Source organism: Myxine glutinosa, chromosome 3, assembly GCF_964187855.1.
Source record: "Myxine glutinosa chromosome 3, kmMyxGlut1.1, whole genome shotgun sequence".
In the NCBI taxonomy this organism is placed as follows: Eukaryota; Metazoa; Chordata; class Myxini; order Myxiniformes; family Myxinidae; genus Myxine; species Myxine glutinosa.
The window spans coordinates 184,290,513-184,296,861 of record NC_136263.1 but is presented as its reverse complement, the minus strand read 5'-3'; the positions used below and the strand labels follow the sequence as shown (position 1 = coordinate 184,296,861).

Below are 6,349 nucleotides of genomic sequence, written 5' to 3'. Positions count from 1 at the left end.
AGTCATCACTGTTTGGAGGACAGTACAGAACACATATGAACAAAAGGTGGGAGCGAAGAGGAAGCCACAGCCAGAGGTACTCCTGGGGGTGGGGTGGAGAGAGGGCAGTGCAGGGAGAGTGAGGAAGATCGTTTTTGATAAAGATAGCCACCCCACCTCCAGGACGAGGCTCAGGTCTATCATACCGGAGGAGGGAGTAACCAGGAAGAGATATTAAGGAATCAGAGACATCTTGAAGGAGGAAAGTTTCTGTTAAGCAGATCAAGTCTGGATTGTCAGAAGCACCCTGAATGGAGAGATCAATCAGTTTTGAGCGAAGGCCTCGGATGTTTGAGGTCCATACCGTTAATGAGGAGAGAGGGGGAGCATCGGGTGCAGGACAGGGGAGGGGAGGGGTAGGGTCAGATGAAGAGTGAGAGGGGGAGGTAGGAAGAGCAGTTGATAGTGTGTCAGAGATTACAGAAGAGTTACAAGAAAGGGAAGGATGAGGAGGACGAAAGGTTTGATGGTGATGGGATGAGGCACAGTGAGGGGTTGTTTGAGGGGGGGCAGAGGAAAGTAGAAGGTTGGGGGAGGTGGAGGTATGAGATAGAAGGGAGACGAAGTGGTGAGGAGGCAGCTTTGAGAAGGAGGTGGGAGGAGGGAGAATTTGGGAGGGATGGTTGGGGGGGGGGGAGATTTGAAGGGCAGGGGTTGGGGGAGAGAGTTGAATGGGAGGGGCAAGGGGGGAGTTTTGGAGGGGAAGGGCAAGGGGGGAGTTTAGGAGGAGAGGGGCAAGGGGGGAGTTTAGGAGGTGAGGGGCAAGGGGGTATTTGGAGGGGAGGGGCAAGGGGGGAGATTTGGAGGGGAGGGGCAAGGGGGGAGTTTATGAGGGGAGGGGCAAGGGGGGAGTTTAGGAGGGGAGGGGCAAGTTGGGAGATTTGGAGGGGAGGGGCAAGGGGGGAGTTTAGAAAGTGGATGATTAATGAAAGACTCACCTTTCACTCACTCACCACAGGCAGGTAGGTGGCCTTTCTGTCTTCTACCGACTCCTCTCCGGCCTTGCTCCCCAGCTCTCTCTGTGCTCTGTCCCCCAAATATTCCTACAGGTCGCACAAGATCTGCCAGCAACCCTCTGATGGTTAAACTGCCGAAATCTCGGCTCTCTGCTCACCTTCACTCTTTCATTCCTCTTTTCTCCCGCCTGTGGAACAAACTCCCACACTCCCTTCAATCCCTCTCCTCCCTCCAGGTCTTTAAAACAGCTGTTCACCACCATCTCTTATCTTCCCCCATCCATAACCTTGATCTTTTCTACCCCCACTAATTCACCCCAGATCCACCTTGTTTGAAATTCCAACTTCTTTCCTGGAAATCCTGGCAGTGTCCATATGTTTATACCTCTCCCACCCCCCCCCCCCTTCACATGCCTCCCTCCCCTTCACATGCCTCCCCCCCAAAGCCCTCTCCCTCCCACAGATCTCTCGATGTCTCCATGTCTCTCGGTCCCTGCTCTCAAATGTTGTGTTTGTGTCCTTCCCCCTCTCTCCCCATCTTGTCTACCGCTCCCGATGTTATTTGTTTTATGTGTCTGTTTGTCTTTCTGTGTGATTAATGTTCGCTCTTTCACGAGCCTCGATCTTGTATACAAAAAACAAAAAAAACAAAAAAAAAAGATGAATATTTATAACAAATTGGGTTTGTTGTGATTTTCAAGTTAGCGATCCGTTTAAGAACGATGGAGGAGGGGTGGAATGAATGAGAATTTAGAGCATGGAGTGATTTGGAATCATAAGAGATTGAATATTTTTTTGAAATGGAATGAGTTGAAGAGGAAATTGAAAGGAGCCTTTTAAATAGGAAGAAAAACAGCGTGTTGTAATATACGACTGAATAAAACATTCCAGGGGAAAGTTTAAACATATTTAAACAGAACCGTGAAGAACAATCTTGTATTCACAAAAATACCAATGGGGAGAGGGAGCCTAGAGGGACGACCACGAGTCACTTGAACAGGGCAAAAGATGGAAGGCAAGGGGAAAATGGGGGCAGGGCGAGACAGCGCACGTGGGCAGAAGCAAAAGCACACGATGGGACAAAAGCACATGAGGAGAAAGGGAAATAAAAGTTTTTTTTTTTGTTTGTTTGGGGGGGGGGGAGTGTGGGGGTTACAACGTTAGACAAATAGTAGATGTTCGGTGGAGTTTGGGGGAGAAGGGAAAATTAAAAAACCTAGCAAAACCAGCGAAGGAAGAAACAAACTTCGACGGGGGAAGCCTGAGGCTGCAAGGCCTCACACGCCGTGCGGCAAACAAACGATTAATTTATGATAAACACCCTGAGATAAACACCGAGAAACATCCAAGGGACACACTATAAGTTCACACACTGAAAGATAAAATACAGTTACGACAAAATACAACTGTGAACAGACTTAACTTTGAAAACGTGGAGACCGTGTGGAGCTTCGAAAATTCGTGCCGTCGTCTCGAGATCTCGCGAGATGGAAAATGGATTATTACATAAGACCATGACATAACGATGCAATGAACAATGCAATTAGTTTGCTTTCAACCAAATGCGGTTCCCATGACAACATTGCTGCAGCATCACAAAGACCATTGTCAGGATGCATTGTTGTTTCTCATTTTAGAACATTTAGCTAATTCAGACACATTTGCTGTAACAATATGTTGGTTTGTCGTTGTCCTCTTGAGTTGTTTGGGTGCAAACTCACGAAATACGTGTGTTGAGTTTCAAAACAAGATGTTTCCGGTGCACCGTGTGCTTCCTGGAGCCTGGGCAATGAAAATATCTTATCAGGTGAGTGGGAAACTAAGAGAAAGACAGTCGATGATACCTGATGGACGGAGGATGAAGGGTTAAAGATTCGACTAATGAGAACGAAGACAAAGTTACAGGAATCGAGCATTTTGAGATGTAAAATAAACAATTACAGTTTAATTACAGTGTGAACAATTAATGTACCTACTCTTATATCTTGTTTCAATCAAAACACACCTGTGCTGAAAGTTTTTGTGAGATGTTGTTATAAGTTAAGGTGTTCGTGTGTTCTTGTTTTCTCTTGGAATCCCAGCAGTAATTGTGGTTGTTTGTTTTGTTGTGGTCTTTGAAGTTTTAATTGCCATCACGATTATGCGGTTCACACAAACTATTTTTGATTTGACGAACAACGTGATGAAGAAGTGGAAATAGGAAATTGAAACAGCTTTTAATTGCTGACGAGGAGACAAGCATTTTTCAAATTAAAAGTAAAATATTTCTGCTCAGAATTGAACTGAGACCCTTTTATGTACAAAGCAAATGTGATGACCACTACACTACAGAAACAGGTGAAAGCAAATTGATAATTTTCCAATATAAAAAAACCATCTTTAGATCTTGCAAAGAGAAAACTTCCAAGATAGTAAGGGAAACATATGAAAATCTGTTAACTAAATTGTTACCAAAAAATTTCTTCACCAATATGTTTGTAAAGGTGTGTAATAACATGTGTTAAAATGTTGAAGGTCAACTCCCGTGGGAAACCCAGAAAAAAAGCTGTTGAATTCGGGTACCGAAAAATTATTTTCGAGAATTTATATATTTTTTAATCGGCCCTTAAGTAACTTATGAGGGGTCAAATAAGGGTTTTTCATGATTCTGAGTTGATTGTTAACATTTATATTTACCACAGACACTCCTTTGTGGAAAAATAATTTCTAAATATATCTCATTTTCTACTTTGCAGGACATGGAGTCTAGCAATATGGATGAAGACGTTACTCCACCTGTGCTCAATTGCTTCATCTGTGCACGCTCGGATACACCAGCTGAAAGGCTCATACAGGCAACTCCAAAGGGATACTCAACTTTATTGAAACAAGCAGAAACTGTCGAAAATGTTACTGTTGTGGAACGTATGAAGGAGGCTCAAAAGGAAGGAAAACTGAGGTACCACCAGAAGTGTAAAAATGATCTGTACAACAACTTTGTTGCAACCACCAAGAAGTCAGCTCAAGCATCAAAGGCAGAGAAAGAGTCATCAAAGTTGAAGAGAAGACGCACTACTTGTGAGTTCAGTTCATCAACTGGCTGCAGTTCTAGAAGATCACAGTCAGTTGACCTCCTGTATAAGGATGTATGCATTCTTTGCAACCAACCAGCCCAGCTCTACAAAAATAATCCAGCACAAGCTAGAAAGAAATACAGAGTGCCAGATAATTTGACTGCAGATACACTGAAGGCAAGCTTGCTGAAGACAGCACGGAGTCGCGGGGATGACTGGGGCGCTGAGGTCACTGGACGCCTGGAAGGGATCAACGACTTGGTAGCAGAAGAAACACTGTACCATTTGCGATGCAAACTTATGTTTGCGAGAGGTGACAGTTTGTCCAAGACTGATGAGGAAGGAAAAAGGAAGAGAGGACAGAGGAGTATTGATGAGGAGTGAGAGGCAGTTTTTATTGAATTCTGCGAATGGTTAGACTCAGAATTAGAGCATGGGGTAATGAACATGGACCAAGTCCATGAAAAGCTGCAGGAGTTTGATCAGTCACCAGAGAAGAGCCTTTCTTATTCAAAGCATTGGCTAAAGATAAAACTTCTAGAGAAATACGAAGACACCTTGTATTTCACAACACAGGAAAGAAGGGCAGATGTACTCTGTCTCAAAGATGGCACCGACAATATTCTGCGAGGCCATCATGCTAATCTTGACCATGGAGATGAGAAGACTCAGATCATAAAGACGGCACTCAAGTTCATATCCAATGATATTGCCTTGATTGATTTAGGTCCAAAGTCATACCCCACCACACACAGTATGACTGACATCGATAGTCAGCTGACACTTGTTCCTGCAAGCCTTCAGATGTTCTTGAGACCGATTGTCAAGACAGACGAAAGAGTTGCCGTTTGGGGGCAGAATTTTATTAAGGCCTGTCGACCTCGGTCTGGAGTATTGCCACACCAAATGGGGCTTGCCATACAACTTGATCATAGATTTGGGTCATGGAGAAGGTGGCTGATGGGAAGATGGGAGCCAGACACTCAGACCCAGTAGTGCCAGTGTTTGAGCAAAGGTTTGAAGAAACCTTCAAACGACTCGCAAAAGGAGGAAGAACACCTGCACTCTGGGTGGAGTACCACCACATGGTAGATGTGATCAAGGTCTTTATCAGAACCGAGCGACTTGCAGACCACAATGGGCATCTGTCCTGCATTGTTACCAAGATGCTTCACATCTTTGCCGCTGCAGGCCATCATCAGTATGCCAAAGGCGCACTGCTGTACTGTCAACTCATGAAGGAACTAGAAACTTTGCCTGTTTACAAAGACACCTTAGAACGTCTCACTGCCCACGGGAACCACGTTGTCCGTTACTCAAGTCATGAGTGGTCCGGCACATGGTGTGACATTTGCATTGAGCAGACATTAATGAAGGCAGCCAAGTCACAAGGTGGACTGAGCAGAGGAAGAATGAGAAACAGTTTTTCTGGCCACAAATGCTGGGTGCTCACCCTCAGTCACCTGTCTGATGTCAACCGGCGGATGGAGGAGGACGTCAGTAAACATGTTCCAGTCCACAGAGACCTTGCCAAGACACAGATGAAGCGAGATGCAGAGGCAGTTGAACTTGTCCTAAAATGGTTTGAGGAGATCAAGCCATTCGACAACGATAGAGACAAGGAGTTGCTCGTGTCTTTCTCAACAGGATTCCTGCAGCAAACAAACTAAGCTACCTGCAGACCCGGGACTGGATCCTTCTACAGAGCATGTCTCTGAACCCCAGTGACTATGGATGGACAATAGGTGTGCATGGGTATGAGCCAGTTCCAACACTGGACCCCACGGCTCCTGAGGAGCTATTGCAGTTCACGAGCTGTAATTGTCATGGAGATTGCAGCAACCGGCGATGCAGCTGCAAGAAGAACGGGGTCACGTGCATCTCGGCCTGTGGAGTCTGTAATGGCATTACATGCAGAAACTGCAGTCATGATGTTGTTGAGTCTGAAGAAGACATAGACAATGACTGTTGAAACTTCTGACATTGTGAATGAGAAATAACTCTTGAGTATTATATATGTATGTGAAATAAAAGCTACTTTGTGTGTAAATGTAAAAGTGAAAATATAAATGTTAACAATCAACTCAGAATCATGAAAAACCCTTATTTGACCCCTCATAAGTTACTTAAGGGCCGATTTAAAAAAAAAAAAATTCTCGAAAATAATTTTTCGGTACCCGAATTCAACAGCTTTTTTTCTGGGTTTCCCACGGGAGTTGAACTTCAACATTTTAACACATGTTATTACACACCTTTACAAACATATTGGTGAAGAAATTTTTTGGTAACAATTTAGTTAAC

At 44.5% G+C, this 6,349-nt stretch overlaps 1 non-coding gene across 1 annotated transcript; it reads right to left on the bottom strand.

Moving 5' to 3' along the window:
- Positions 1-3,257: 3,257 nt before the first annotated feature.
- TRNAT-UGU (transfer RNA threonine (anticodon UGU)) lies at positions 3,258-3,330 on the bottom strand. The gene has a single exon. It is a non-coding gene; the product is annotated as a tRNA-Thr (tRNA).
- Positions 3,331-6,349: the final 3,019 nt, after the last annotated feature.